A 10,692-nucleotide genomic window follows, 5' to 3' on the forward strand; every position below is an offset into this window, starting at 1 on the left:
TCTCACTGCTTTCTAAGGGGGAAAACTGAGGTTTAGAGGAAAGTCAAACATAATTGTCAAGTTTCCGGTCAATGAAACAATGTCAACATCTGCTTATGAAAGACTGCCTGACCAGGAATTCTGCCCAGGAATCACTCAGAGAAAAGGATAAGCTGCCTCTTACTATCTTCAAAGACAAACCCAGCAGACCTAAGTGGAATTACATTGTGCAATGAATTTACTTGAAGTCACAGATTTAAATACCTAATAACTTGTTAATTTAATTCAAAGTAGCAACTGCAAACAAACAAAAATATTGATTGATAATTGATTGTATAAAGTGTTTCCCAGGTGGTGCTACTGCTCCTGCCAGTGCAGGAGATGCAAGAAACACAGGTTCAATCTCTTAGTTGAGGCTATCCCCTGGAGAAGGAAATGGCAACTCACTCCAGTATTCTTGCCTGAGAAATCCCTACAGAGGAGCCTAGTGATCTATGGTCCATGGGGTCCCATAGAATCAGACACGACTGAGCTACTGAGCATGCACAGCACATAAAGTGTTTATTTGGCAATCAAATGATCTGTTAGGCAGTGCTTTTCATCATGCTGGAGGGCCATGTTTCTTTCTTTTTCTTTTTTTTTTAACTTTTCAATATGTTGTAGACTAATATTTTTGTAAGATACAATAAAATTGAATTACTAGAAAAACTAAATTCAAAGTATGAACCAAATTTCAAAAAATTATTGGATTAATATATATAAAATTACTCTGTAAAATTGTTGAACATGTCCCAACTCTTATTACTAATTATTAAAAACGAGCAATCCAGAGATCTGCATTGGTTTATGCTTTTCACACTCTGAGTAATGCTGTGAAAAGTATTCAACAACAATAAAAAACAAATTCTAGAGATTTTGAAAAAATAGCTTTAGGATCTGTATTGAACCAAGCCATATGTGACCTAAGGTGAATAGAAATTATATTCATTTATATTGTTGATAAAAAGAAAATGTATTCTAGTGAAACATAAAAAATGAAAATCAATTAACTTAATAGCCAGCTGATACCAGATATCCTTAAAGTCACCATTTGATGAGAAATTTAAAAATCATTTATAATTACACTCATGCTTTAAAAAATTGGGACTTGAGTTCATTGAAAATAATCTTTGTTGATTGGGAAGTTTGGAAATTAGTCCTTACCTGTGACACATCTCCAATTTGTTCCTCTAATTCCTATTTTACTGTACATTAGCAAAAGGAAAACGAAACACTATTAATTTGCCACAATTTAAGATATCTTAATATATGAAAATCTAGATGTATCTCTCCACAGATCATTTAGATTATAAAATATTTTGAAGGTTTCCTAAAATAGTTCATTTCCCCTAATGTACTTGAGCAGTGTTTTAAACCACTAAACAGTTGTCACAGTTATAATAGAAGGACCTAGAAGTGAAAATGGAAAAGACTATTGATTTAACAAACCCATAGCACTTACTATGTCCCAGCCAGTGTTTTAAAGGTTTTACAGAAATTAACTCACTCAATCCTCATAGGAAGCGATGAGGCAAGCTCTATTTTTATCTTCATTTTACAGATGAGGAAACTAAAAGCTCAAAAAGGGTAAAAAATGATCATAGTGAGTAGGTGGCAGAGGCGAGATTTGAAACAAAGTGGTCTGGTTTTCCAGTCACCCTCTCGTTCCAAACCTAAAACACATCTTCTAATGGACAATCAGAAGGAAAGGCAAAGCATTTTTCAAATCATAAATGTAGTTCAGCTGGATAATTAAATGAATGAGCACTGTGGTTTTATTAAAACTTCTCTGAGACTTCCCTGGTGGTTCAGGGGTTAAGACTTTGCATTCCCAATGTTGGGAGCCTGGGTTTGATCCCTTGCTGGGGAACTAGATCCCAAATGCTGCAACTAAGAACCCCCATGTCTCAACTAAAGATCCCACTCTAGGCAATGAAGATCCCCGTGCTGCAACTAAGACTTGGTGCAGCCCTTGCACCCCACCCCAAACAACAACAACAAAAAACTTTCACATGATCATAATTCATTTATAGATCAAGGCAGAAGGCAGAAATCATAGGTTAATTCTGAGATCACTGAAGAGTCACTGAATATTCATTCCCCTCCCTTTTGAAAGCATTCTTTCAGAGTCCTTGCTGAATAAGATAACTAGAGTAACAAATGACCACTCAGTTGCCTTTGTACTTTCCTTTATAAACATCCACTCCAAAGTGTTCCTTTATGGGAGAAAACAACTCCAGCTCTAACCCTCATCAATGGATCCTTTATGCATACCCTACGAGAGCTTACAAAAGATCAAACGTTTCTGAGTGTGCAGGTAACAAAAACCAAAAAAGCATTTCCTGAGTCCAGAGGGGAATTACTATTTGCCATCTAAAGATCAAAACCTACATGCATATAAGTACAATTAGGAAGGAGATATTCCCAAAGGGAGGTTTGGATGAGATGGTTGGATGGCATCACTGACTTGATGGACATGAGTTTGAGCAAGCTCCAGGAGTTTATGACGGATAGGGAAGCCTGGCGTGCTGCAGTCCATGGGGTCACAAAGGGTCGGACACGACTGAGCAACTGAACTGAAATGATTCCCAAAGGAGAAAAAGTAGGAAGGAAAGAAAATGTATCTAGATAGAAACAATGATAGTAGAAGCCTACTGGTATAAAGTTCAACAGAGCATCACTGAAGCAGAATATGGTCCTCACAGTCTTTACACTATTCCTTTAATAAAAAAACTGATAGATGATGATGAAAATGTAATAATTACTCAATTGGCATCATATGAAAATCTGTGGGAATTCTATGGAAGTAAAAACATTAGACCCTCAATTCATATCAGAAACAAAATAAATACCAGACAGATGAAAGAACTAAATGTAAAAAGTAAAACCATAGAAAATTATAGAAAATAGGGGAGGCAAATCTTTATCTTGATAATTTCTCTGCTTTCAAGTAAAGCCAATTATAAAGGAAATTTTTAAGTAAAAGCAGTTATAAAAAATGAAGAGTTTCACATTTGAATCCATAAAAATCTGTTTATCAAAAACATCATACATTAGAATATGAAAACAAATTTTAAAATATATATGTACCTATAACAGCAACATTTTTGGATATAGTAGAGAAAATGTGGGTGAATGCTAAACACAGAAGATGTATAGGAGAAAGAATGCGAATGAAAATATACATATAAAATCTCTGAAAGAATAAAAGAAATGCTAGTTAAAATAAAATGAGGGACTTCCCTGGGGATCTAGTGGCTGCATGTGTGTGTACTCACTTGTGTCCAGCTCTTTGTGAGCCCAGGAACTGTAGCCAGCCAGGCTCCTCTGTCCATGGGATCTCCCAGGCAAGAATACTGGAGTAGGGTGGCATCGTCTTCTGTGGGGGAATCTTCCCGATGGAGGGATTGAACCCAAGTCTCTTGCATCTCCTGTGTTGGCAGGTGGATTCTTTACCACTATTGCCACCTGGTCTGGTGGCTAAGACTCCACAATCCCAGTGCAGGGATCCCAAGTTCCATCAAGGAACTAGATCTTGTCTACCACAACTAAGAGTTCAAATTCTTAGACTCAAATTTCCGCATGCCACAACTAAGAGTCAGCCCAGCCAAATAAATATATACATAAATATTTTTTAAACATGAAGTACAGTGCTTTACCCATCCACTTGGTAAACGCCTTTAAACGACTATATGTAATGGCCAAATGAGGTACAATTAAATGAACCCACTCATATATAGCTAGCTATATGGCAGGTGAATGTTTAAACTGTGGTCCAGAAGGCAATTTGGAATTATATGTCAAAATTTTAAAAAATATTCTTATTATTTGACTCAGGAATTTCATTTTTAATTTTTTCGTTTTTAAGATTTATGTATAAGGATATTTATGGCAATACTGATTGAATGTGGTCCACTGGAGAAGGGAATGGCAAACCACTTCAGTATTCTTGCCTTGAGAACTCCATGAACAGTATGAAAAGGCAAAACGATAGGATACTGAAAGAGGAACTCCCCAGGTCAGTAGGTGCCCAATATGCTACTGGAGATTAGTAGAGAAATAACTCCAGAAAGAATGAAGGGATGGAGCCAAAGCAAAAAGAATACCCAGCTGTGGATGTGACTGGTGATAGAAGCAAGGTCCGATGCTATAAAGAGCAATATTACATAGGAACCTGGAATGTCAGGTCCATGAATCAAGGCAAAATGGAAGTGGTCAAACAAGAGATGGCAAGAGTGAATGTCGACATTCTAGGAATCAGTGAACTGAAATGGACTGGAATGGGTGAATTTAACTCAGATGACCATTATATCTACTACTGCAGGCAGGAATCCCTCAGAAGAAATGGAGTAGCCATCATGGTCAACAAAAGAGTCCAAAATGCAGTACTTGGATGCGATCTCAAAAATGACAGAATGGTCTCTGTTCGTTTCCAAGGCAAATCATTCAATATCACAGTAATCCACGTCTATGCCCCAACCAGTAACACTGAAGAAGCTGAAGTTGAACGGTTCTATGAAGACCTACAAGACCTTTTAGAACCAACACCCAAAAAAGATGTCCTTTTCATTATAGGGGACTGGAATGCAAAAGTAGGAAGTCAAGAAACACCTGGAGTAACAGGCAAATTTGGCCTTGGAATACGGAATGAAGCAGGGCAAAGACTAATAGAGGGTTTTGCCAAGAAAATGCACTGGTCATAGCAAACATCCTCTTCCAACAACACAAGAGAAGACACTAAACATGGACATCACCAGATGGTCAACACCGAAATCAGATTGATTATATTCTTTGCAGCCAAAGATGGAGAAGCTCTATACAGTCAACAAAAACAAGACCAGGAGGTGACTGTGGCTTAGATCAGGAACTCCTTATTACCAAACTCAGACTTAAATTGAAGAAAGTAGGGAAAACCACTAGACCATTCAGGTATGACCTAAATCAAATCCGTTATGATTATACAGTGGAAGTGAGAAATAGATTTAAGGGCCTAGATCTGATAGATAGAGTGCCTGATGAACTATAGAATAAGGTTCATGACATTGTACAGGAGACAGGGATCAAGACCATCCCCATGGAAAAGAAATACAAAAAAGCAAAATGGCTGTCTGGGGAGGCCTTACAAATAGCTGTGAAAGAAGAGAAGCAAAAAGCAAAGGAGAAAAGGAAAGATATAAGCATCTGAATGCAGACTTCCAAAGAATAGCAAGAAGAGATAAGAAAGCCTTCCTCAGTGATCAATGCAAAGAAATAGAGGGAAACAACAGAATGGGAAAGACCAGAGATCTCTTCAAGAAAATTAGAGATACCAAGGGGACATTTCGGAGAAGGCAATGGCACCCCACTCCAGTACTCTTGCTTGGAAAATCCCATGGACGGAGGAGCCTGTTAGGCTGCAGTCCATGGGGTCGCTAAGAGTAGGACATGACTTCACTTTCACTTTCACTTTTCACTTTCATGCATTGGAGAAGGAAATGGCAGCCCACTCCAGTGTTCTTGCCTGAAGAATCCCAGGGAGGGGGAGCCTGGTAGGCTTCCGTCTATGGGGTCGCACAGAGTCAGACACGACTGAAGTGACTTAGCATAGCAAAGGGACATGTCATGCAAAGATGGGCTCGATAAAGGACAGAAATGGTATGGACCTAACAGAAGCAGAAGATATCAAGAAGAGGTGGCAAGAATATACAGAAGAACTATACAAAAAAGATCTTCACAACCCAGATAATCACGACGGTGTGATCACTGACCTAGAGCCAGACATCCTGGAATGTGAAGTCAAGTGGGCCTTAGAAAGCATCACTACGAACAAAGCTAGTAGAGGTGATGGCATTCCAGTTGAGCTCTTTCAAATCCTGAAAGATGATGCTGTGAAAGTGCTGCACTCAATCTGCCAGCAAATTTGGAAAACTCAGCAGTGGCCACAGGACTGGAAAAGGTCAGTTTTCATTCCAATCCCAAAGAAAGGCAATGCCAAAGAATGCTCAAACTACTGCACAATTGCACTCATCTCACATGCTAGTAAAGTAATGCTCAAAATTCTCCAAGCCAGGCTTCAGCAATATGTGAGCCGTGAACTTCTTATGTTCAAGCTGGTTTTAGAAAAGGCAGAGGAACCAGAGATCAAATTGCCAACATCCGCTGGATCATGGAAAAAGCAAGAGAGTTCCAGAAAAACATCTATTTCTGCTTTATTGACTATGCCAAAGCCTTTGACTGTGTGGATCACAATAAACTGTGGAAAATTCTGAAAGAGATGGGAATACCAGACCACCTAATCTGCCTCTTGAGAAATCTGTATGCAGGTCAGGAAGCAACAGTTAGAACTGGACATGGAACAACAGACTGGTTCCCAATAGGAAAAGGAGTATGTCAAGGCTGTATATTGTCACCCTGCTTATTTAACTTCTATGCAGAGTACATCATGAGAAACACTGGACTGGAAGAAACACAAGCTGAAATCAAGATTGCTGGAGAAATATCAATAACCTCAGATATGCAGATGACACCACCCTTATGGCAGAAAGTGAAGAGGAACTAAAAAGCCTCTTGATGAAAGTGAAAGAGAAGAGTGAAAAGGTTGGCTCAACATTCAGAAAACAAAGATCATGGCATCCGGTCCCAACACTTCATGGCAAATAGATGGGGAAACAGTGGTAACAGTGTCAGACTTCATTTTTGGGGCTCCAAAATCACTGCAGATATTGACTGCAGCCATGAAATTAAAAGACACTTACTCCTTGGAAGGAAAGTTATGTCCAACCTAGACAGCATATTCAAAAGCAGAGATATTACTTTGCCAACAAAGGTCCGTCTAGTCAAGGCTATGGTTTTTCCTGTGGTCATGTATGGATGTGAGAGTTGGACTGTGAGGAAGGCTGAGCGCCGAAGAATTGATGCCTTTGAACTGTGGTGTTGGAGAAGACTCTTGAGAGTCCCTTGGACTGCAAGGAGATCCAACCAGTCCATTCTGAAGGAGATCAGCCCTGGGATTTCTTTGGAGGGAATGATGCTGAAGCTGAAACTCCAGTACTTTGGCCACCTCATGCGAAGAGTTGACTCATTGGAAAAGACTCTGATGCTGGGAGGGATTGGGGGCAGGAGGAGAAGGGGATGACAGAGGAGGAGATGGCTGGATGGCATCACTGACTCCATGGACGTGAGTCTGAGTGAACTCCGGGAGTTGTTGATGGACAGGGAGGCCTGGCGTGCTGCGATTCATGGGGTCGCAAAGAGTCAGACACGACTGAGCAACTGAACTGAACTGAACTGAACTGAGCAACCTAATAGTCCAGCAATTTAAGGTACATTAAAAATATATATGCATACAATGTTATACTATAAGATGGTATATTATGAAGCCATTGAAACCGTGTTTTGGCGGAATAACTTTCAAAAGACTTTTGAACTGTCAGTTCAGTTCAGTTCAGTTGCTTAGTTTTGTCGGACCCTTTACAACCCCATGGACTGCAGCAAGCCAGGCCCCCCTGTCCATCACCAACTCCCAGAGTTTATTCAAACTCATGTCCATTGAATAGGTGATGCCATAATAAGAGATAAAATCAGGGCATAACATGTTCTGTATCATGTATTATCAATATTTTGTCTTGCTACCAGGGATTGTAAACTTAATTGCCAGTAGGTCAGAGATATCATAGTGGGTAAAGCTAGCAAAGCTAGCTAAAGCCCACCTGGGGCTTCCCAGGTGGCGCTGGTGGTAAAGAGCCTGCCTGCCAATATAGGAAATGCAAGAGATGAGGGTTCAATCCCTGGGTTGGGATGATCCCCTGAAGTAGGAAATGGCAATCCACTCCAGTATTCTTGCTTGGAAAATTCCATGGGCAGAGGACCCAGGTGGGCTACAATCTATGGGGCAGCAAAGAGTCAGACACTACTGAGCGCACACACACAGCTAGCAAGGAAGACCCCTATGAAAATGCAACAGTCTTTCTTTCTCCACATTTCCCAGAAATGCTCAGCCTTCTTAGTCTAGCTTTTTCTTTTGCAATTATCTCTCCTTCTCTCATCACCCATTGTTCTTTTCCCCACTCTTATAGAAGATTAATCTCAGAAAAATATATCTCCACTGTCAGAATGTGTTAAGTACAGGTGATGGAAATTCAGCATCACGTTAAGGAAGAGTGTGTAGAGGGGAGAGTGTGGCTAGCCGGAGAGAGGAGCCCTCTTAGGTCAGGGGTCCCACACAATTTATTCTTGCCACAGCACAGTGGAGCCTAAAAGTCAATTCTTACACTTTGACTTAAGATTATACACACACACACAGTTGATAAGATTTCACGTATGTTTCATACACACACCACAAGATCAGACAAAACATATTGAGAAGCTGTACAAGAATGCAAAAGGTAGAAAAAATACATAAAGAAGTGCAGTTAGCACAATTTAAATTTAATTTCATTTTCATCATACCCTTTCTATTTTCTAAGTTCTCTCCATGTATTTCTTTTCATAATCAGCAAACTATGACCTCTCTTGTTATTTTATCAATTTAGTAATCGTTTTAGGAGATACAGATTTTTTTGAAAAATGAAATATACTATTTTGAAGTTTGTCTCTGACTTTTATTTTTTTTAGAGAAAAAATTTTTTTAAAATTTTATACTGGAGCATAGCTGATTAACACTTCCCAGATGGTGCTAGTGGTAAAGAACCCACTTGCCAATGGAGGCGACGTAAGAGACAAGGGTTTGATTCCTGGTTAGGGAAGATCCCCTGGAGGAGGGCATGGCCACCCACTTCAGTATTCTTGCCTGGAGAATTCCATGAACAAAGGAGCCTGGCAGGCTGCAACTCATAGGATTGCAAAGAATAGGACATGACTGAAGTGACTTAGCATGCTCGCATGCATAGCTGATTAAAATTTTGTGATAGTTTCAGGTGGACAGCTAACAGACTTAGCCATACGTATACATGTACCCATTCTCTCCCAACTCCTCTCCCATCCAGGCTGCCACATAACACTGAGCAGAGTCTCCTGTGTTATACCGTAGGTCTTTTTTGGTTACCCATTTTAAATATAGCAGTGTGTACATGTCCATCCCAAGACTATCCCTCCCCCTAACTCTTCCCCACTGGTAACCATAAGTTTGTTCTCTAAGTCTGTGAGTCTCTGATCTTATAAGTCTAAATGCATCCACCGGTCTACAGGGTTATAGATTATGTCTTCATTTATGAAATCATCATTTCTTTTTTTGAAATCATTATTTTTGAAGAATATTTTAAAATATTTTTGAAGTCTTTATTGAATTTTTGTTACAACATGGCTTCTGTTTTATGTTTAGACTTTTTGGTCACTTGGCATGCAGGGATCTTAGCTTCCAGACCAGGGATTAAACCCTCACCCCCTGCATTGGAAGGTTAAATCTGAACCACTGGACCACCAGGGAAATCCCTAAATCATTATTTCTAAGATGCTGGAAAATTCTTTCAAAAACAGGGGTCTAAAAATTTGTCTCATTTTTTTGCTCCCTAATTATTTTTGGCATAATTTCATTGCATTTTCGTCCATCCTATTCAATTACAGTTAGCTGATGTTAAGCAATTTTCTAATCTAGTGGCAGAAGTTCAATTTTGGCAGTTTACTGGCCAAAGTGTCTTATTATTTTAAATATTAGGACATTCCATAACTGTTTGGAAAGGCGTGGCTTTAGAAAGAGAACAGAAGGCTCTAAGGTTTGTGAGCACTGCGGTGCCGTCTCTCAGCACGTGCTTCTCTGGATAGCCATCTTACAAAAGGGAATTAAAAAAAGCAACAAGAATGTAGCCACTAAGTACAGTACTCAGTCTAGGAAAAAGAATGTTACAGGCTCAGACGATTGAGAGTTACGATAAAATAACTGGCGACAACCACAAAGCCCTCTCTTTATGGAAGGACAAAGAATGTCCTTTCACAAAGCTCAAAACAAATTAATTACAGAATTACTGCTACACATACACAGTTATCTTTATACACCTCCCTGTCTGGGTATCATGTTTAAAGGGTGAGGCTTCTTGGAAACAAACTGGTTTGACCATTTGTCTTACTTGTAAAGCTTGAATTTTATGAAAACTGGGAAAACAGAAAAATTTGGATTTCATTCTTAACCAGCCGTTGTTTTTTTCCCCCTAAGTCTTCTGTTTTATTAGAAGCATGTTGTGTTTTTTACAGTACTAAATAAAAAAAAAAAGGAAAATTGTTTGAATTAGTACAGCATAAAGACAAGTGTATCCTAGCTATTAGGCTGACATTATTGGATCAGGAAATAGTGTAGTTCATTTTCAAAGAAGGGCTCGCTATATCCTCTAAAATAATACTTTTTTTTTTTAAGCATGTGATATCAAACCTTAAGGGCTTTCTATCTGCTGAAGGATTAAAAAGTGAGAGTTCTGATTTCTTGTTGACAGTGTTTAAATGAATTTGTCAGTTTATAATTACAAATGCAAGGGGGAACTTTTTATAGCTGAATATTTAACACATATTAAAGTTATAACACAAATCACATAGTGTATTTCTTGCCTCATTTTGTCCACGCTTTCATTCTACAAAACAGGTGTCACAAATCATTCACTTGAAAACAGTTTGCTGAGATGACGATTTGCTATGAAAATGGGGATAGAATACTCTATAACCTTTCTTTTATTGTATGTGTGTTTAACATACATAATCCTTAATAGCATC

Source organism: Bos mutus, chromosome 13 (genome assembly GCF_027580195.1).
Source record: "Bos mutus isolate GX-2022 chromosome 13, NWIPB_WYAK_1.1, whole genome shotgun sequence".
Classification (NCBI taxonomy): domain Eukaryota; kingdom Metazoa; phylum Chordata; class Mammalia; order Artiodactyla; family Bovidae; genus Bos; species Bos mutus.